Here is a 23040-nt window from a genome sequence, read left to right on the forward strand (position 1 = left end):
GGTGAAACTGAATGTAGATGGAGAAGGGGGAAAACTATAAATCAACAGCCCAGTGGACAGATTTCTTTGAGCACAGTAAATAAATCTGCATGTTTTCAAATTGTTTTACAGACATATGGTGCAGGTTCAAAGAATGGCCAGGGAAAACAACAGAGAATATATTTTACTTTCTCCAGACAGAAATCGGCTGAAGATCCCACAAAAATCCAAACTGTGCTGTCACATATATCCTCTGCAACCTCAGTGATTTTGGACAATTCCACGGGCTGGAGGCTGCACACATTAGGATTCTATGTTTGTTGCCAGGCTGGATTTAAACTATTTAAATTCCCTGTCAGGATCAGTTATGGTCAAATCATTTCCCATAAAAAGAGAAATGGGTCCGTAACGAGACTTAATGCTTTGTTGTTTGAAAAACTATTCCAACACACTATTAAAAACTCCAAGGACTCTAATTGAACTGTTTTTTTAAGAGGAGACAATTAAAGTTTGCTGTATAATTAATAATAAATCAGGGCCATTAATAACCCCTAAATGATCCCTAAATTTCATTTTATTCATTATAGACAAATAGAGCTGACTCATTGTACAGGAAATACTTTAAAACACCTGTCAGTGAAATATTCCTTTCACCATCTAGAAAGAAAAGCCTCCTAACAGCTCCCTGAAATTGGTGTCACTCATTAAAATCATCTTCAGACATTGTGTGCCTTCCACAAGTCCTCTGAGCACAAGCACGGGGCTGTTTAGTCACCACTTATCTCCAAGAGATATTCGAAGCTTTTATCAAGGAGCTTGTGTTTGTAAATAGGCAGCACAAAAAGCCGCAGCTCATTTCCCCACTTTTGTACCGAGCTGCCTCATGAATCCCAATCCCTTTTGAGGAGAATTTGCACATTCACACGCTTTTGTTTTAACAAGCTCATCCTGCCGTCCTTCAGGCTGCTGAAGAGAGGCTGGTCCCGGAGATCAATCCCGGAGTTCAGCAGAACCCTTCACTGAGAGATGATCAAACCCCACAAATAAGGCGACAGATGGTGGCCAGGGGAGGCATCCAGGCCCTTCTCTAGCGAGCACAACCCAGCCCTGTCTCGTTTGCACATCCCAGCCACGACACCCAGGAGTCGTCCCCACACGAGCAGCAAAGTGTTTGTTGTCTGATTACAGCCCCAGCTCCCGTAAACCGGCCTTGCTCCTTTGGCATCCCCAGAGATGGAGAAATCAAGGAGTGTTTGGACAACACACTCAGGCACACAATGGGATGCTTGGGGTTGCACAGCCAGGAGTTGGGCTTTGATGATCCCTGTACGTTCATTCCAGCTCAGGATGTGCACAGAACCATGAATGGGTTTGGGTTGGGAATTTAAAGCCCATCCCGTTCCACCCCTTGCCATGGCAGGGACACCTTCCACTGTCCCAGGCTGCTCCAAGCCCCAGCCAGCCTGGCCTTGGACACTGCCAGGGATCCAGGGGCAGGCACAGCTGCTCTGGGCACCCTGTGCCAGGGCCTGCCCACCCTCCCAGGGAACAATTCCTTTCCAATATCCCATCTCAACCTATTTTGTCAATGCAAAGCCATTCTTCCTTGTCCTGTCACTCCAAGTCCTTGTAAATTGTCCTTTTCCATCTTTCCTTCAGGCACTGGAAGGCCACAATTAGGACACCCCAGAGCCTTCTCTTCCCCAGGTGAACACCCCCAGCTCTCCCAGCAGAGGGGCTCCATCCCTCTGATTCCCCTGGTGCCTCCTCTGGGCTCTCTCCAGCAGCTCCAGGTCCTCCCTGTGCTGGGGCAGCTCTGCAGGTGGGGTCTCACCTGAGCACAGGGGCACATTCCCCCTCTCCTACTGCCCACACTGGTTTTAATTTTGATATTCTAGGATTCTACAAATTTCTGTCACCCAAATTTTGTGTTCATGACTTCTGGAGAGGTTCCTCATGCTGCAGGACCCGCAGCACCAGCAATCCCTGTGCACCAGCTCCCAGCAGCAGAGTGAAGAATAAACCCCTAAAAGCTCCATAAGCTTATTGTTCCTTTGACATATCAGTGACATTCACAGCACCATAAAACTTCCTCATCTGAAATATTTAGCTCCTTAGCAGCAGTCAAACAGACATGCATCCTGCCTGGCATATCCACACTGTAGATCACAAATTTATTTCATACAGCCCTCCTGGGTGCTGTATGTGCTGAGACAACTGCATTCCCAGAAATGGGCATAAATATCTGTATTTATTTTCTCATCATACTGGCTGGGGAGTTGGGGAGAGAGAGCCAAAATAAGAATCATACAGAGAAAATGGCCTGACAAACACTCGCGGTGCATTTCCTCCAGTGGAGTGCTCAACATTATTCCTCATCTGCTGTGCCACAGCTCAGAGTGGGCCATAATTATGGATTTCCAACTGGCATTATGGTTATTATAGATTAGATGTTCGTCCGTAAAGACTGTCAAACCAATGAAATTTTCAGGTTTTGAGTAGCCTCCAGGGCAGGGCTCTGCAAGACTCGCTTTCCTGAGCCGTTAGTTTTATTTATAGTCTAGAACTAAACAAGGCAGGAATTAAGGGAATGCTCCTCGCTGAAGGTAATGGTATGGAAATGCTGATGTAGGTCTGTGACAGCAGACAGGAGCAATAGCCTTGAGGAAATATTGAAAGTGTTGAGCTGAGCAGAGCAAGCAGCACCTCAAGGCTGCTTTTTGTCACTCTGACAGGACAAAGTCATAAATAATCCCCCCCCACACTCTGCACTCAATTATCAGTAATTTAGTGGCAGCCAGGATATGATATGCACAGGAAAACACAGCAGTCACCTCGGGTTCTCAACAAAATCTCTGGGGTGAGTTGCTTTCTCACCTGGTTTGGATTGCAGAGGCTTTGGGGGATTGAAGCACAGCTTAAGGTTGGCATTTTCCAGGCTGCTATTCCAAACAGCTTTTCCACTGCATTTCCTAGGACTGAACAACATGAAGCTTAAATGAATCAGCCAGTCTTGAGCCAAAACTACAGAAAAAATAAATAAATTCTTAGCATATACATGTGCTCTATGAGAGTTCCTCTTTTTAAGGCAAACAGAACTTGCAGACCCACACAGGTCTAATGCTGGTCACTGAGGGAAAAATAAAAGGGGGGGCGGGGGGGAGAAATGTGATTTTTCTAAAGATAAGATTATTAAAATATTGCTAAAAATTTTCTAAGTGGGAAGTGGGAAATGGGTCTCAAAGGCTTTGCCATCCTGTACATCAGCAGCAGCTCCCACTGTGGGTGCCATTTCCCACTGCCCTGTTGGGCCAGGAATAAGGGACAATTCCAAGGGCTTCAGTCCTTCCTCCTTAAAGTCAGGACTGCAGCTTTGGCTGTGGCTCCTCTCAGTGCCTGTGTCATTGCCAACTCTATTAGGAAAAATTGAACTTGCAATCTTTAGGATCACAAAGGATCTGAATGAAAGGCTGGGATGCTTCAGCTGCTGTCTGTGCTACAAGGAGATGCTGAGGAGACGCCCCAGCTGAGCCAGGAGGTTACAGAAGTACCTAAAACTCTCCCATTCAAAGGGAAATCAGTGAGGAGGAAAGATTACACAGAGCACTACACTTGAAATGTTTTTAATTCTGTTTGTGTACATTGTACTTTCACGCACAACGTGCTACACTAAAATTTTGATGGCTGCACAGTGATAGGCTGTCCTTTTCAGTCCCTGCGCTGGAAATCACACACATCCCACACACCTCTGGGGAAAAAATCCTCATATTGGGAAAAAATATCTGTGTCCATAGTGCACAAACTCAATATCAATGTACATTTGTCCTCGATACTCCAAATGAGCCAGGGTCAATGCTGGGGAGTGGAGGGATTGGGAGTGGCCTTAAGGAGGAGGACTGGGGTGCTGGTGGATGAAAACCTGGGCATGACCTGGCCTGGCAGCCCAAACCCCCCGAGCCTGGGCTGATCCTCAGCGTGGGCAGCAGGAGAGGAGGGATTCTGCCCCTGTGCCCCTGTGCTCAGGTGAGACCCCACCTGCAGAGCTGCCCCAGCCCTGGGGCCCAGCACAGGGAGGACCTGGGGCTGCTGGAGAGAGCCCAGAGGAGGCAGCAGGGGGGTCAGAGGGATGGAGCCCCTCTGCTCTGGAGCCAGGCTGGGAGAGCTGGGGGGGCTCACCTGGAGAAGAGAAGGCTCCAGGGAGAGCTCAGAGCCCCTTCCAGTGCCTACAGGGGCTCCAGGAGAGCTGGAGAGGGACTTTCCATCAGGGCTCGTGGCAGCAGGACAGGGCATTGGTTTTAAGCTAAAGGAAGTTAGATTCAGGCTAAATATAATGAAGAAATTGTTCCCTGGGAGGGTGGGGAGGCCCTGGCACAGGGCAGCCCTGTGAAGCTGTGGTTGCCCCTGGATCCCTGGAAGTGCCCAAGGCCAGGCTGGACATTGGGGCTTGGAGCAGCCTGGGACAGTGGAAGGGGTCCCTACCCATGGCAAGGGGTGGCACTGGATGGGCTTTAAGGTCCCTCCCAACCCAACCCACCCCGGGATTCTGTGGTTTGCTCACACCTGGCCAGTCTCACTCTCAGCCCCAGCCAGCACAGGATGGATCCAGCTCCGTGTGACAACAGGGACAGATTCCCACTGATCCATGGGGCAATGCACATCCTGCTCTCTGTAAGTGCAGCCTGTGGCAGCAAAATGCAGCACCCGGGGTGTGACACTGATGCCAACCCCCCTTCCCCTCCTCCAGCCTGAACAGACAAGTGCTTCCCATTATTCAGGTGGAAGGCTGTAATTACCCTCATAAAAGATGCACAAATAAACCAGTCACAAACAAATTAATCCAGTCACAGCTTACTACTGCACGGCAGTGTTTTATCTGTACTGGCTTAAACACGATTGTTATTTCTAATAGGTCGAGCTGAATTTTGAACAGAGCTGCCATAAAAGTGCTGTCTGCTGACAAATCAAAGGTAAAGCAGGAACTGCTGCAAACCCAGCATTGAACAGGCCCCCAGCAGGTTCTTATCAGATCATGGCTGCAGGGACTCAAACAGATACAAAAACCATATAAATGTCTCATAACATCTATTACCAACAAAGTACAATGACACCCTGACCTCAAAATACTCAGATCTACGTCACTGGTACAGAAATCTTCCCACCTGAAGAGGTGTGGATGGTCTCCCAGTGATCCATGCCCAGGAGGATGTCAGCACTTAGAATTCTGTGAAAGCCAAGGAATCTCCAGTGAAGCATTTCAGTGATAAAATTCTTTCCACTCCTGTTTATCTATTGATTGGAAAGAGACAAACTGAACCAGACAGCAAAATTTGTAACTCCCAAGGAGTCACAATAGCAGGATTATATAGGATACAGGTGGACATGGCACAGTTACAATCAGGGAAAACAGATGGCTGCCTTTTCACCAATGGGAATTTAATGAGACTTTGCCAGATAAAAATAGGAAGCAGAAATAATCAGTAACAAAACTCTTATCTTTAATTTCAACATTTGCTTTTAGGGAGAAAAAAGGGTGAGTCAGTCAAGTGATCCCAGCTGAAAAGTGAGAGTGCTCAATAGCCTGGTAGGAAGAAAAATACACTGATCTTCACCAAAATAGAGGCCTTTAGTCCTGTTTCATGTGCAGAATACAAACATAATTTAGTCTGTCTACAACAATATTTTACAGAGTGCAACACTGTTTTGGTGTCTGTAGATCATCACTGACTTTATACTCTCCGTGCCAAATAAAGTTTCACTTTAAGAGTCAAAAATATAAAGGAAAAAAGAAATCAAGACAAGCATTTAAATGCTACAGTTTGAATGAGGTGAAGTTTAGACCCATCTCTCTGTAATAACGAGCATCACTCTTTGTTCACTGCAAACATCACCCATCCAGAGGTTCAGAGGGAGTTTGGGCTACTTAGGAGCCATCATTCCTGTGCAGGCACACATGAACAGAAGAAGTTTGTTCCCATCCCTGGGAGCTATTCCATAAACCCAGTAAATACCATAAATACACAGTACAAAACACAGAGAGAGGTAGCACACACCTCTGGCACTGGAGGCATTTCTCTCCTGTCACAGGGCACTGCCAATACCTGGTGTTGAGCCTGGGTGTTTTCCTGCCTGAATTTCAATCCTAAAAGGCAAAGATATTTGTTTTGAGAGTGTGAAAATAGACAAGGACACAAAAGCAATTTATCCTCTTTTATTCCTCGTCTCCCAGTGAACAACTGCAGTGCAAGTCTTCTCCTTAGCCAGGGCAACATCTGCATTCTTGGGAGTTCTAAGTTTACAAATATAATGTTTGGAAATTATGCCTCAATATTTTTCCTAATAATAGCATAAAAGCTGTTGGAACCCTGGGTTTAGAGAATTTAGGTTTCTGGGATATAATTATATATAAGTGTAACAATATGGAGGATTTGGGGTGTGGATTTGTTCCTTCTTCATTTCTCCTTCTTCTTCACGAATCTGAGTGCTCTGTTAAAAGCCTGAACTGCGGACCATGAATAGATAGTTATTGGATTATAAGTAAAAACATATTACTTGGTACTTCATAATTGGTTAATTTAGACTTTAAATGGCCTTGAAAGTTAGACCTTGGGGCCATTTTCTGCCTTGCCAGCTAAGAGGCACATCTCATGCAGCTGTATTATAGATAAGAAAATAATAAACATCAGTAAAGAAGAAGAGCCTGGCATCTCCTGCATGATAATCCAAACTCTGAGCAAAAGAACTCGAAATTCAGAAACAGAGAAAGTTAATAAAAAGCCTAGCAGAGAAGTGCTCTTTGTAATTTCAGTGCTTTGGTGATCCTGAACAATTTTAAAGTGTCCTTTCTTGTCTACTGCAAAGCAGAGAGAGCAAAGCCTTAGGAAGTCAATATTGGGTCAATCCAGTGCAGTAAACACCTGAACATGGACAGATCCATGGCTTGAAATGGGATTTATTGGGAACAACTGCTGCCTTAATTTGAAGGAGATCTGCAAAGGCATTTCTTCAATGTGCTGCAGCTTTTAAAGCAACTTAGCAATGTGCAGCCAGACCTGAACCTTCCTGCACCGAGCTGCCAACCAGCCAAGGGAGTTACTCAGCTTAGAGGAAATCAGGCTTTCATAGATTTTTCTATCTTAAAAAGCCCTGAAGCAAACAGTACATTCCAACAATCTACCTTTGCCTGCTTTTTATAACATGTGTGGTACCTGTACCAGCACGTCACAGCTTTCATCCTCTTTAGTGCCAGGATCTGGGAGGTGTCAATGGATCCGTTCTTTCCAACTCCAACTTTGTGGTGATAGTGAAATCTACCTGCTAATTAACAAACCAAAAAATAAGAATTTAGCATAGGCAGGGCAGGAAAATGGTCTGTTATATTCAGAGTCAATAAAGCAGCGAAAAAATAAAGCAGAAAAGAGGATAAAAGCAAAGAAAAATCAGGTGGTAGAAATCAGTAGCTACTGTGGCTACATCACACCCCTCTCACTGTGGAGTTTTTTATATGTGTAACAGTTTTCCCTGCACTAGTCCAACATCAAGCTAAAACCCAATAAAAATAAAGTCTGTACTTTGCTCTGCACCAATATTTGCTTTTCCTAGGCTGTTTTTGGTTAATTTACAGTCTGGCTTCTGCAGATTAAAAGAGCTTTTAAAAAGATGCAGTTTGGGGAAACACTGGTAGCACATCTCATTTAAATGCAGCATAATTCATGCAGTGATAATTTATATTGACAGGACTTTGAGATAGGAAGTATTTGCCATTATAAGCTGGAATGCATTTCACCTGCTGGAATTCCAACATATGCATATTTCATGGCATGACTTGATTTCAAAGGTGTTGCATGTGTTTGTTTTATGTCCCTGAGGTTCAGGGAGGCTCCATCTTCAAGTTTTATTTACAGGACAGGAAAACTGAGATAAGGAATTCCCTTGCTGCACCATCCCTGCTGGATTCACTCAACCTCAGCTTGAGGACAGAAATGTAAAACTCTGACTGTTCTTAAAATTTGAACTTCTAGATTATTGTTTGAAGAGCATCACCACTGTGCCTGATTTTTCATTATTATTTAAAGCAGGGCTGTGGTTTTGTAATGCAGCTTTTTAAAAGTGGAAATGGAAGGCAGGTACAATACTCAGAAGACCTGATGAGACCTAATGTTCCGAGGCAGAACTTTTGTATTTAGACAAGTCCTAATGGAGCACTAAGAGAAGCCTCTTTTCCAGGAAATGCATGTTATTATTACCATTTATTATGGCTTCTCTGAAACAACCTTCCTCTGAGAGCACTTCTAATTAGACAAAGCCAAGAGCTTAATTCACATTAACCTCGGCTCCAGCACCCTGGATAATGAGGAGAAAGGAGAAAGGCACGGGCTGGATCTTTGTACAACAAAGCCAGGAGAACAGAACATTTTAAAAGAGTTTTCATTAGAGACAGGAGTTGCTGTCTGTGAGGTACCTCCAGAACCAGAAATGCATTTCAAACCTGTTAATTGTTATTACCTTTTAACACACCAACTCCAGGGGAGGCACCAGCAGGGTGTGAGCAGCACCAACACACATCCCACTCCAAAACCTTCATCGTGCAGGAACAAATGGCTGAACCAGTTGATGCCAGGTCTCTCTAACTGAGGATTCTCCACCTAAATCTCCTGCTGGCATTTCCAAGAGTCTCAAACCACGCAGGGTATTGTAGGGACTGCCAAAAAGGGCAACAAAACCCACGGAGGTCAGCTCCTTGTAAGGTTTCTGGCACAGCCTCCCTCATTTAGCTGGAAATAATTGAGTTAAAATCAGCAGGATTGCTACCATATGTTGCCCAGTCCTTGAAGCAAGGATTACAGGTCATGGTTTTTGTGAGTGACTTGGGCTTTAGGTGAGTGACAAAATCAAACTCCATTTTCACAACAGCACAACAGCTTCACCATTTTCCTAAGCAAGGCAGGGGAAGACAATACCCTGTTGTTTGGCCATTTTGTCTCAGCGTGGATGAAACTGTGAGACAGGAAAACACCTTGAAAGGCTAAAGGAGCAGCATGGGCTTTCCCACACCTTTGCAGCTCCACTGGTGCTCCAGAAAAGAGCCTTGTCCTGCTGGCACTGAGGTGCTGACCCTCAGCATCCCCATGACAACAGCAGGCCCTCGGATTTCCTCCCCACTGCCAGGAGCAAAGGCAGCAGTAGCTCTGTGTCTGAGCTAATTACCTGGGCGACAGCAGAACTGCTGAAATAGAGACTCTTGCTCTATACATCTTCATTAAAATCATCTCATACATTTGTGCTCAGAAGCTGGAAAAGGCTAAAACCTGAAATGCAGATCACGGAGCACTTGGCATGGATTTTTATTTTTTCCCCACCTTTTCAATTCATTGAAAAGATTTCTGATCCACAGTGTTGGAGCTTCCAAGGGGACAGCTGGGTCACTCCTTTGGAACAGCAGCAGGGGCAAAGCAGGGCAGGATCACAAATAGAGCCCCTGCAAATTGGAATTTAGGGAGGCTGAGGAGACAGCAGCTGAACTGAGAATTCATTGGTAAGATCACAGTTCAAAGTTAGGAGAAGTTTCATTCTAAATCCACTGTCATTGGTTTTTTTCCCTGTGTTTTGGCTCAAGGACAACAAACCCCTCCTGTTGTTTGCTTCAAGCTCTCCCATCAGAGAGCTGGGTTTGCTGGCCTTACTTCAATCCAAAGCCAAGGAATCACCATCAGAACATGTTGTTTCTGACTGCACCATCACAGCTATGATCCTGTGTTTATAAATTAAAACTGTCAGGCACTTGATCCTCAAGAGCATCCCTGGAAGAGTCCAAGGCCAGGCTGGATGGGGCTTGAACCAACCTGGTCCATGGAAGGTGTCCCTGCCCACGGTTCAGGGAGCTTTAACATCTCTTCCAACCCAAACCTGTGATTACCTTCCAAATCCCTGGCACAAAAGTTTCACACTATTTCTTGGGACTTTAAAAACCAAATTTAAGTGTTGTATTTTGTCACAGTGCGAGTCAACGCTGAGAATTTATCCTGAGGTTTGCAGCCAGCACGTACAACAAAACTGCAGAAACCTCCCAGCACAAACCAACATTTGCTCTTACCATTTAAAGCCATAAATATAATACTGATCTATTCTAGCAAGAACTGGTCAAAACCATCAGAGAGCTGTTCTTGTATCCTTGTAAAAATTCATTGAAGTGAGGCAGCATGATGCTGCCCTTTAGAAATTCTTATTTAATTACTGGAGCTCATTTGAGAAGCAATACACTTCATACTTCCCCAATTACAAAGTCCGCTTCTGCCCTTAAAAACAATCTCAAGCAGAGCCAAAACTAAGCGCTGATTATAATTAAATTTCCTTTTTACACGAATGTTGGTATTTTCTTATGCATTTTGAGCTCTCTGCTGATTATTGTAGGATACCGAGAGGGTACAGGGTGCTCAGAAAGGAAAGGAAAAGGAAAAAAAAGAGAAAATATGATTTGATCTACTAAGGAATCATGCACTTTAGCAAAAATATGCTGGAAAAGTTATGGGGAAAAAAATTATTTAAAAAAAATCATGGGAGCTATCATGATATCACTAATTCAGAAGGTTTCATGCATACATTTACATATAATTTTTTATGAGCACGTAGCAGAATTGAGAGCATTGAAAAGTACAATTGCACAAACATGAAAGGATAATTTTTTTTTTTAATTGCAAAATAATAAAAAATATATTCCAAGGCAAAGTACAGCAAGAGCAACTTGCCAGAGTCAACGATAAGAGGAAGACCAGGGGAACATGTTGATTCTTTAGAGAAAGATTTCAGCAATGCCAAGGCCAGAACGTTCAATACATTATTTAATTAGTCTTATTAAAGATGTCAAGCAGGTAGTTAACACCAAGGACAGGAGGGTAAGGGCTGTCCCTGAAATAGGCTGGATCATAATGGGAGAAGATGGATGTTTGCAGAGCCTGAGCAGTGAACCTCAAACCCCGAACAGTTCTCGTTGAGGCATCATGGAAAAAAGCCCAGGAGCAGGAAATTGAAAAAGCAAATTGTTCTCCCTGTCTGCCAGCAAAGGGAGGATGGAAGAACATGACAGCGTTATTTCCATCCAGAAAAAGAAAAAATAATCAGGAATAACATAAGGATATCACTGGGCTGCCAGCAAAGGGGACGGGAGGTGAGCAGTGGCCAGGACACCCTCATCAAGAACAAAGCTCATCCCAGCTCCTCCCACAGCCACAGGCCAGAGCAGCTCAGGGAATTTCACTTATCTGGGCTTTAGACAGGCGTTCTCCTCACTCCTTGTCAAGATTAAACGCTGCCAGGAGAGGAGCAAAGCAGGGGGATGGTCGGGGTTCACGCCCAAGGGGAGGGGGTGCTCAGCACCCTCGTGTCAGGCAGGTCCCTTCGGTGGCTCCAGGTGCCACCTGGGTGATGGAAAGGATCTGGTGACACGGATTTGGGAGGCACCACCTGCCAGCAGAGACAAAATTAGAGATGAGGATTATTTTAAATGTTGCACTGCAAGAAGGGAATCCCCCATTGTCCATGACCACGGAAGGACAGGCAAACTTTGGGGACCTCAAACTGCAGGAAGGAAAAATCTACTTAGACCTTTTTTAAACCATTTTTTTTTCTTTGCTTTTTCAGAATGTAAGTCTAGAAGAGATTATTTGAGGAATTAATGAAGACTCCATTACCCAAAGTTTTTGATATGTTAGAACAACTTTTAATAGCCCAGGGCTGCCACTTGTCCTCTGTGGCCATCATCCAGCATCCAGAGGCTGAGGAGAAACTCACCCAAGGTAATTTGAACAAGCAGTGTGGGAGGGAAGTTCATATCTAGCAATGAAGAAATGGGGGGAAATAAGTAAAAAGAGAAATGATAAGAACTGAAATTGAGAAATGCAGGTTCTGTTGCTGGTTATGCCATGACTGTCAGGTAAAAGGTACAACACCCAGGAAAAGTGGTTGTACCCCAATATAAAAGGCAGAAAGGTGGGGAAGTTTATTCAGGAATGGACAGCTATGGTCACAGCCCCAGACAACAGCTACAAACTGAAGTTTCATTACTGCTCTGGTGAGATTTGATTACCAAAGCAGTAAAATTCAAGATTTATTTTCCCTAACAAGCATTTCTTAGCAAAGTTCCCAGGCTGCTTACTCCCGTGAAGGTTCTCCTATCCCAGCTCACACTCAGAGCGCTGAAGGCAGCGTTGATTTGAGCACTAAACTCCAAACTTTGCTCCCCAGCTTGTGCAAACACCAGTTTTCTGCATGAGAGGTTACACAAGGCTTTCCCCCCCTTCTAAGCAATACCAGTGAGGTGTTTTTAGTGACTCATTTATTGGTAATTGCCACCCATTTTCAGTGTCCAGCTGCACAGGTAAATCAACAAGTTGCCTTTTAAACCTTGCAGGGAGAGTATCCCAAGTGAAAAACTCAGATTTTGCAGGACCTGCCTGAGCACATCACCCAGCTTTGGCTGACCTCTGAGTGTGGTGGCATTCCCAGATATGAACTTTGATAAAATCCAACTCTGTGTCCATCAATGGGTGGTGTTGAACATGCCCAGCTCAACAGATGGACAGCAGACACTGCTCAGTTCAAGAAAATCAGCATCTGAAATTGGAGTATTAAATAGCAGAGGGGAAAATAAAACACAGGACAGGGAATATCAAAGACCAGTAGACCAGTGAGGGTGAAAAATGCACATTTGCAGCCCAGAAAACACAAGTTCCACAGGTACCTGCCCTAGATGTATTTATCATCTTCACAGCCACAGCTCCAGATACTAAAAAGCAAAAATAGCTTTAGTAATAAAAAACACAGGCCACAGGGCAAGAAAATAGGTTTAAATCTAGATACTAAGAACTCTAAACCTCTGAGGGAAATAAATCTGTAATCTAAATCACGTCCATTTATAGATGGGAGACAGACTTGCTCTATAGAAGGAGCTGATTCATCTAAATAAACTACCAGGCTTGTATTTACAGCTCTGCTGAGATGACTCTGTTCTCCTTCACGTGGGTATTACTTTATTACCAGCTTTCCTGGAGCAATATTTCATTTCAGAAAAATGAACTAAAAGTCCAACATTTCATGTCGCACCCAGGATGCTCATTCCAGCCAGGATTAGCTGTGGTATTTAAGCACCTCTTCCCAAACCACCATGCAGCAACATCTTACCTTGTTCCCCTGTGAATTGTGGGGTCGTGGAATGGTTTGGGTTGGAAGAGACATCAAAGCCCATCCAGTGCCACCCCTGCCATGGGCAGGGACACCTTCCACTATCCCAGATTGCTCCAAGCCCCTTCCAACCTGGCCTTGGACACTTCCAGGGATCCACAGGCAGCCAGAGCTTCTCTGGGCACCCTGTGCCAGGGCCTGCCCACCCTCCCAGGGAACAATTCCTTCCCAATATCCCATCCAGCCCTGCCCTCTGGCACTGGGAAGCCATTCCCTGTGTCCTGTCCCTCCAGCCCTTGTCCCCAGTCCCTCTCCAGCTCTTCTGGAGCCCCTTTGGGCCCTGCAAGGGGCTCTGAGCTCTCCCTGGAGCCTTCTCCTCTCCAGGTGAGCACCCCCAGCTCTCCCAGCCTGGCTCCAGAGCAGAGGGGCTCCAGCCCTGTGATCCCCATTAATGAAACAACAACGTAGCTCCTCGTCATCAAGAGTCTAAAGTAACGTTTCTTAAAGTTTTAAGAGACCTATTTAAGAAGCATTTGTTTCTCTAATCTGAGAGCACTCTGGCCAGAGGGAGCAGATTCCCAGCTGAGCTCTCAGCCAGGTGGGCACGGATGCTCTGACAGCAAACTCCATCAGTGGCTGCTTTCCCCCCCATTTCAATCAGACCGGCGCTGCAAACCCCACTTTGCACCAAAGCGATGACAAAGCCGCGGTGCCCCGCCCCAGAAGGCCAGGTCTGCATCTTACAGAGTGGACAGGAGCTGGAATTGGGGCTGAGCTGGAGCAGCCCGATGTGAGCGTTCCCCGAGCAGCTCCTCATTGGGATGCGCATCCCGGAGCCCGCGGAGCATCGCTCAGCCCGGCAAGACAGCCAGCAGCTCCCCTGCATACCAAGAAGAGCTGCACCGCCTGCTCCGCATGCCTGTTTCAGGACAGGGATATCCCCAGGGACGCGGGAAGCTGGAAATAAAGGGGAATTTTCTAACCGGGGTCGTTTGCGACCGCAGCCATGTGAAGGCTGGCGTTCCTCCGGGGTGACCCCGCCCGCCTCAGATGAGCGGGGTTATTTCGGCTGGGGCTGTTTCGCTCAAGCACGGGGCACAGGAACGTTTTGTGTCGGTCTGAGACACCGAACCTTTGTCAGAACTAAACCCCGCTCAGGCAGGAAAGGCTGGAGGGCTTCAGCTGCAGCGCCGATCCCCATGGAACAGAGGGGAAGCAAAGTGCCCACGTTCCTCTCCAGGGAGTGCCACTGACCATCGCGATTCGGCTACAGAGAAGCTGTGGCTGCCCTGGGTCCCTGGAAGTGTCCAAGGCCAGGTTGGACGGGACACCCTGGGACAGTGGGAGGTGTCCCTGCCCACGGCTGGGGCTGGCACTGGATGAGCTTTAAAGTCCCTTTGAACCCAATCCATTCTGTGATTTATGATTATGAGATAATTTCCCATTAAAGTAAGGGCTTGTTTCTTTTCACCCCTCTGACCTTTCTGAAATCCTTTCCAGTGACACACTTTCAAGCCTTTTTTCTTCAGGGAAATGCAGAAAGATCAGTTTGCATTTCTCCCTTACCCTCTTCAAGACTAAATCACCCAAGATCCAGCCACAGCTTTACCTCTGACCCTCCTGCAAGTTTCCTGCTCCATTTGCAGTAACATCAGTTCATTATTAGGGGAGATAAAGAGGCACCTCTGAGCTTCATTAGGATAGAGAGAAGAATGGGATTTCAGATCTCTGGGAAGAAACCAGCAATCTTTTGGGTGCACAGCTGAAGCTGAATGCCCCCGATCCTCAACACCTGTGAACATTACAAAGAAATCACCAATTATCTCCAGGTTTTGCCTCAAAATGGGATTCAGGAACAAATAGCTCGCACAGCAGAAGGTCTGCCTTGCTTATTATTTTCCTCATTTGCAACTAAACACATTTTGGTTGGCTTTATAAAGAGTTGTTATTTGTTTTGTGTCAACAGCCAGGGTCCTGCTGTACTATTATTCATTGCATAAACACGCATTTACCCCAGCAGTATCCTGCTCCTACTCCTGCACGTTTTGTTCTGTGCCTTTCACATTCCTTTACCAAAGAAGTAGGGAGCTGCAGAGAGGTTTCTGGCTTGCAATACTTGTGCTCGTGTATCTCAGCTCATCAATCACACTCATTTCCTTCCCCACAGTTTGTGCCTTTCTCATTTGATGTGGCTGCATTAAAACCTATTTGTTTTGTAATCAGGTGAATGAGAGAGAGCAAAGCTGTTGTGTCTGAAGTCTCTGGCTCATACACTCAGAAGGAAATCAGAATTATCAGAGAGAAGCTGGAAAATCAGCACTGGCAGACCTACATTTTGCAAGGGTCTCCAAAGACCTGGGAATATCAGGCAGGAGGTGTGCAGCCACTGAGGCCTGTTAGGAAGCGATCCAATAAAAATCCCCTGTGGAATCACCCAGGAGCTGAGGCAGGAGGCTGAGATGGGAATATCATGGTCTGTTGTGCACATAAACGAGCAGGCAGGCTCTGAACCAGTATTTACTGGGTGTGTTGTGAAGAGCTCTCAATGAGCTGATGGCAGGGACTGCCGTGGGTCAGAGGAAATGTCCCGTTCTGCAGGGGCTGGGGTCGGATCTCTGCAGCATTCCTGGAGCACAGGGCTGGCAGGGATCAATAACTGACTGCAGACAAGGAATAAACCTCTAATCAAAGAAATCTAACAGGGTTTGCAATGCACCTTTCCTGGATCCCATTCTGCCATCCAGAAGAGACAGAGATTTTACCTCATGAAATATCCCATTTCTCAGGAAATGAGTGGACGACATCTTTCATCTATTGCGTAAATGTAACCATTGTTACAGTGGTAATAATATATAATGTTTTTTTCTTTCAATTCCACCTTCAATTACGTGTAATTCTGCCAGGCTTATTTTCCAAACTCCATCTTCTCTTTTTCTCAAGTTGATTTATCAGGTGAAATCACAGCCGCCCGCTAACTGATGCAATAATTCACTCTGATGGGTGACACACATACAGGTGAAAAAATATTGGCACAATACACAATCACAGTCATCTTAATAAATCATGGTAAATTAGCAGGGAGAACTCATTTTCAAGCTTTTAGCATAACAATTAAGATGAGCTGAGAGTGGAAAGCAAGAGCTCAGAGCCAGGCTGGATGGAGCTCTGAACAACCTGGTCTAGGAAGGTGTCCCTGCCCAGGGGAGGGGGTGAAATGAGATATTATTTAGGTCCTTTCCAACCCGAATCATTCTGTGATTCTGTGAAGCTCCTTGGGCAATCCTGAAACACAATTCTTGTAAACAAGACTCTCTCCACACCAGCACAAGTATATTAATATCACTGGCTGCACTTGAAATAAAAGCATTTAAGGAAGAACTATATGCAACTACAAAGCAATTCAAGAAATTGATCCACACAGAACATAATTTAAAAAGATGTTAAGCTTCACCTGCAGGCTGGTAGCAAGGGAAGCTCCCCACGACGAACTGCGTTTAGTGGGGATTAGTCCTGGAGATGTTGGATCCTGAGGAGTTCCCCAGTGCTCCTGCTTCAATGCCAGGCTGCTCCCATGCTGAATGTGTTCCTGGAGACCTGCCAGGGGGTTTTGCATGTGTTGGGTGACTCTGTAGAGAGCAAGGACATGAACCTGGCAATGCACTGGGTAACGGCTGCTCAGCCCTGGGAGGAGTCCAGCAGCATCAACACTCACAGGCTCCAAGGGGTGGGAGCTCCTCTGTTCCAGAATGGACCCAGAAGGAATCCAGTGAGGGAAGTGCTGTCCCTGCCATGCAGGATGCAGCTTCTGGAGCTGGGATAGAGAGTGAATGTCTGGGAGCCACCACTTCAAACCGTTCATGATAAATACCATTCCCACTTCATGATAAATACAGCTCTGAAGAGATTTCTCCTCAATGACCTCAATCTTGTCCATGCACTGCACGAGTTACACTTCCCTCAGCACAGCAAAACTGGTACCACAATTGCACAGTTGCTCTATGTATGATCAGGACAGGTTCAAATGCACAACTTTCTACTTAAAACCCAAGTGCCTTTGTAATTTTTGCTCTGCAGCCCGTACAGAAAGACAAATAAGGAAGGGTTGAAGCCTGATTGTGGCTTGAGGACTCGAATCTGCAAGGCTGTAAGAGGCATTTATGAGAAGTGGTGTTTCATGAGCTTGGTAATTTGCAGTTTGTTACAAAGACAAATTCGTTTCTGACTAAATTGTATTGTAAGTCAGGCTCCTCGGGGAACGTCTGACTAAAAGGTGATGTTACAGTAATTTCCATAACATCAAACTATGAGACAAATTATAAACTTCATAGAGGAGAAAAGTGGGGGAAACGGAGCAGGAGCTGAGATGGAACGAATTTCTTCATGGTAGTGCTCAGAACGGGGAGAACTCAGCCAATGCTCTGAAACTGCAGTGCTAAAGCTGCTTGAAAACAAGCACAGCCTGGGATTTGCAGCTGTTTGACAGTGACCAACTTCATCCTTTGAAATCATTCTTCAAACCATCCAGATACCCTACAAAGGCTTCTGCAAGGAGCAGACTCCTGGCAGGGATGCAGCAGCTCCAGCACTGTTTGGGAATTTCCCTGCAGGGGGATCTGGCCCCCAAAGCTTTCTCATCACAAACAAGGCAAAAAGCAAATGTCACGTGCTCAGTAAAGGATTGAATCTGCGAGGGCTCCAGCAACCACAGCTGCTCCTGAGTAATGGGATGTTCTGAGGGGAAAGGACATTTGTTCCAGTGCAGAATTGCTCTCAAGGAGAGCCAGCTGTCATCCAAACAAGGAAACCACAGCGGTGAGCACAGCTCAGACCTGCCACAGAAACACCTGACTTGGAATCCCAGAGTTGTTTGGGTTGGGAGGGACCTTAAAGCTCATCCAGTGCCACCCTTGCCATGGGCAGGGACACCTCCCACTGTCCCAGGCTGCTCCAAGACCTGTCCAGCCTGGCCTTGGACACTTCCAGGGATGGAGCAGCCACAGCTGCTCTGGGAATTCCATCCCAGCCCCTCCCCACCCTCCCAGGGAACAATTCCTTCCCAATATCCCATCCAGCCCTGCCCTCTGGCACTGGGAAGCCATTCCCTGTGTCCTGTCCCTCCAGCCCTTGTCCCCAGTCCCTCTCCAGCTCTCCTGTAGCCCCTTTTGGCACTGGAAGGGGCTCTGAGCTCTCCCTGGAGCCTTCTCCTCTCCAGGTGAGCACCCCCAGCTCTCCCAGCCTGGTTCCAGAGCAGAGGGGCTCCAGCTCCAGGAGCATCTCCGTGGCCTCCTCTGGACTCCTTCCAGCAGCTCCACATCCCTCTGGTGTCTGGGAACCCAGGGCTGGAGGCAGCAGCACAGGTGGGGTCTCACCTGAGCAGAGCAGAGGGGCAGAATCCCCTCCCTCACCTGCTGCCCACGCTGCTTTGGACTTGAAGAGGAAAAACAGAAGTTGTCAACCTTGAAATTTCCAATCAGGGCATTTATCAAGGCAGTTGCACCAGCTGCAGCACAGAGATCCTGTCTTATTAACAGTCCTCACCTGGCAGGTCTTTGCATTTGAATATTTTAATATCACTGCTGTGGTTGTTTTCCTTAATGAGACAGAGGGGGTTCCTTACAGGAGACTGGAAGAGCTCAGAGTGTCCAGCTTGGGTGTGTGACAAACAAGGGGGTGACAAAGTGTGGGAGTCATTGAAGGCAGCCAGCACAAATAGAAAATACCCTGTTTAGTGTAGTACAATGATTATAAATGTGAGGAATGGTATGCAGCAAGGATGAGGGCATTTATCCTGAATATTAGAAACAGCTCGCACAGTGAGGCTGAATTCATGTTCTGTGTGCCAAGGGAACGGGCTAAATTACATGAGAGAGTTCCTTTTCCTCCTGTAATTTCCATCACCTCATGATTCAGTGATAAATTCCCTTCCTACCTCTGCATTTCATTCAGGTCATGCACAGATACAGCACCAGCACAAACCTCCAGTGCCACTGAAGCCTCTGATGCTGTGAGCAACAAAATACAAAGTCTTCCCAAACAGTTAATAATCTCTCACTTTGCTCAAACTCCAACTGGATATTTTCTAGCTGTTTGATAATTTCTATTTCCTTCTTACAGTTCCCACTGGACAGCTGTACCACTGACAAGCTGCTCTAATAAGAATTGTATACCTGAATTATTCAGGGCCAATTCATATTTATATATAAAACTGTATCAGTCCTGGACTTTTACCTAACTACATTTTCCCCACACCCTTTATTACCTGAAAATATAAATGAATGTCATCATAACCTCCCTCAGCCTAGGAAAGACTTACCAAAAACCCTCTATGTTTACAAGTAATACAAGAAAAAAAGGGCAAGAAAATAACTGCAGTTTGTCTTCTGCTGCCCACAAAGCTGAAATTGCATTTACCAAGGAGCCAAACCAGCTTCCTTGGGAGTTGCACCCATGCCATCAGTTCTTAAAGACCCCAAAATTATCTAGATTATTATCATATTTAAAATAACCCAACTATTGGTTTTAATTATCAGCCCAAAATAAACCAAAATGAAATAATAGTTATTGTCAGATTTTAAACAGAGAGAGAGAGAGAGCTCTGTGTGTGGACACAAAGGTGTTCAGACACTCAAGACCAGTCCTGATCGCATTGTAAGCACCATGTGCCAACATTTAATAATGGTGCAATAAGATCAGTATTGGAAAAAAAATTAGGAGGCACATAAATATTTGGAATTTTAGACAGAACTGGCAGTTCTGGAGCTTTTCCTGACTTGCAGGGACGAGTTTATTCCAGTGCAAAGGATGAAGCAGATATGCCAGTGCTCCCTGTAACCTGCAGCTGTAGGACAAGAGGGAATTTCATACATTCTATTTAGCTCAAAAAAGGGGAATCCCAACACTTTTCAGTTCCCTGGGGAATACACTGTGGTTATTGCTTCCTCTGGGGGACAACCACTCCAAAAGGTGTGAATTCATTCCAGTTCTAACAAAAGGGGTTGGTGTTTGTTTTGAGCTTTGGACGCAAATTTATTTCAGCCAATCCACTGTGGTTGGAACGAGTTTTCGGTCCTTGGTCCATCCCAATCTGGTGAAACTGGCTGGAAACTTCTCTGGCTTATTAGGAATGTCCTAAGGGTTATCCTTCTGCACACATTTGACCTCAGTTTCTGCAGTTACTCTTTACCAGCAATTTTTGTGTGTACTTACTTTGGGCAGGGAGCAAGGGGCAGTGGCAGTGGGGAATGAAGTCAGGAGCACAATCCCAGCTCTTCAGGACAAATTCCTGGCTACCCTCATAAATGCTGACTCATTTTTCTGCTGAATAACAATGTGAAATAAAGTGAAATTCAGCTCCATAATACTTCTGTAAAAAAGTCACAGCTAATTCTTGTATCAGTTCCATGAATATTTTCTTATTGCTGTTTCTGCCAGGCTGTATTTTACCTTATCATGTTAGTTTAGACTGCAAATGATATATTTAAGGAATAATTTTTTTCACTCGTAAGAGTGACAATATCTGCTTTATGAAATGTTAAATGCACCCTGGTTTTTTAAGGTGCTGAGCAATCCCTGCTAAATGCTTTGCTCTCAGTAAGAGCAGAGAGAGCAGCTCAAAGTCAGGAAGAAACAGACCAAAATCACTTTTCTCATCACAATGTATAAAAAAATCTTCAAGCTGAATCAGGAGTTTTCTTCTGCTAGAGATGTTTTAATTCAGATTTAAAGAAATAAAAGTCAATGCCTAAAATTTAATTTTTTTTTTAAAAAGGATAAAACTTTCTTTTGCAAATGTTGAGCTAAGTAATCTTAATTTTTTGTAATATTCCCCCCATATACACACTTCTATTTTTCTAGTTAAGTACAAGCTTTGATCCATTTTTACAGCTAGATTCAACCAGTCCAAAGTGGCATTTTTTATTCCAAAAGCATTCTGTGCTGAAGCAGCTCACTTAGCTCTGCCCCAGAGTGGAGCTTCAATTGATCCCTCCATGATATCAGCCCTCCCCCAGGTCACAGCCCCCTTCCAAGCAATTTACAATTTCTAGGACCTCTGCAGAGGGATAAAGGGAATTGCTGCTGTCTTACAGCGCTGTGTACACACACAAAATGAGTTTATTTTACCCAGGTGCTTAAGCATTTGCTCCACTTGGCCTCCCAGCCCTGGCTCCAGCAGCCAAATCTGTCACTCAGAAAGAGAGAAAAGCCCAAACATCCCCCCTGCCACACACACCCCTAAAATAAATAAAAAATAAATTACAGCAGTCAAGGAAGGGAAGAAGCAGATTCCTGGCCCCAAGCAGTGCCCAGCCAAGGCATGTGATGGGCACAGTGAAAACATCTGCAGTGGCTCAGCAGCCTTTAAACCTCTTCCCTTAGGTACAGATAAGCCCCAGGTATTTATAGACTTGATCTCATTTCCTGTCCCGACTTAGTTACACAATGTTTTCCAGGGACTCACATTCCACCTCAAGGCCATTTGGGTTCTTTTTCCCTGCCAGGTGTCCAGCAGAAGACAGAATTCTCCCTGGAAAAGGAGGATCTCCCTGTTTCAGGAGCTAACACAGATGTGGGCATCACCCAGCCACCGCAGCTCGATCCAGCAATCCCATCAGCTCCTGGCCTAAGCAATTCCCTTTTTATCTATCCCAAATATTGAAGGAGAGATTCATAATCTCTCTTCTGACCTTGAATAGATTTTGAACAAGCCAAAGACTTAATCTCTCATCACAAAAAGATTAATCAATGCCCTTGATCTCCTTAGCAGCTCTTTGGTTCCGATTCCAGTCATGACAATCCTGTTGAGCAGAGGGAGCCTGAACCACACGTCCACTTTTCCAGCTCATCCTGCCTCTGTCCCTTAGAGCCATGAAATACTTCCCTAACTCTGCTGAGAATGCTCCATCTGCTCTGTTTCAGAAGAATAATCATGGGATGCTTTCTCACAGCTCTCCCACCAGTGACCACAATCGTTCTTCTATCAATACATCCCTGACATGTTTTGTGTGTACCCAACCAGGTATGGACAAAAATCAGCCACTTTTCCAGCATGGGACTCTCAAAGCCTCATCTTGAGGTGAACTGTGGTCAGGCTGCTTAGAAGTGTTACTGAAGAGTGCCTGAAGTGTTACTGAAGAGTGCCTGGAGTAAAGAGATAGTAATTGTTAATTATTACATACTAGGGCAATGATTTGCCAGGGTAGGAGCTCAGTTTCAGCTTTTCTGTTCCATAAACACAGCGTTTGAGCACTGCTTAGGCAAACCCAAAGAGCCTGGCACACTGCAAGCACATACTGCAACGGGCTGCCCAGAGAGGCTGTGGATTCCCATCCCTGGAGGTGTCCAGGACCAGGTTGGACAGGGCTTGGAGCAGCCTGGGACAGTGGGAGGTGTCCCTGCCCATGGCAGGGGTGGCACTGGATGAGATTTAAGATCTCTCCCAACCCAACCCATTCTGGGATTCTCTGATTCTCTGTTTAACCCCAAACACAGGACAGGCCCAAACTTCTCAAGTCTAAACTTCAGCAGTGCTTAATGTAACAATATTGTCTTTTATCCCCTCTGTCACCACCCTCTTCCTCTCACTCTCCTCTTTGACCATTCCATGCTTCTTTGGTCAACCCATCTCAATTAAAAACATAATTTTCAAATTAATTTGTCCAGCAGAATTGCTGCCACCTCCTGCAAACAGCCTGGGAAGCAAAAGCTGGATTGTTCTAACAGAGCCAATCTGTGCTGCTCTCAGGGAGGGATTAGGAAGAGCTGGAATATTTGGCCAGACCACAGCTGGATGTCAGACATCAGCGTGTTCCCCCTCACCACCCCACATCAAGGGATTCTTTTCTAAATTATTATTTTTATTAAGTGTGATACTACAATTTCTATTACTTT

The 23040-nt window shown here is 45.5% G+C and overlaps 1 long non-coding RNA gene across 8 annotated transcripts in view; it reads right to left on the minus strand.

The window, feature by feature from the left end:
- Nucleotides 1–21474, minus strand: part of LOC109144347 — a 47728-nt gene extending 26254 nt beyond the window's left edge. For 4 of the 8 annotated variants that reach the window (XR_005602672.1, XR_005602667.1, XR_005602669.1 and 1 more), the window contains exons 1-7: nt 21410–21474; nt 20359–20469; nt 8482–11436; nt 7185–7293; nt 6030–6118; nt 5139–5265; nt 2857–2957 (exon numbers count right to left, since the gene is read on the minus strand). This is a non-coding gene — a long non-coding RNA (uncharacterized LOC109144347). The remainder of the gene's footprint in view (nt 1–2856; nt 2958–5138; nt 5266–6029; nt 6119–7184; nt 7294–8481; nt 11437–20358; nt 20470–21409) is intronic. The other 4 variants (XR_005602671.1, XR_005602670.1, XR_005602673.1 and 1 more) reach the window with 4 other exon arrangements.
- Nucleotides 21475–23040: the final 1566 nt, after the last annotated feature.

Source organism: Corvus cornix, chromosome 9 (assembly GCF_000738735.6).
Source record: "Corvus cornix cornix isolate S_Up_H32 chromosome 9, ASM73873v5, whole genome shotgun sequence".
Classification (NCBI taxonomy): Eukaryota; Metazoa; Chordata; class Aves; order Passeriformes; family Corvidae; genus Corvus; species Corvus cornix.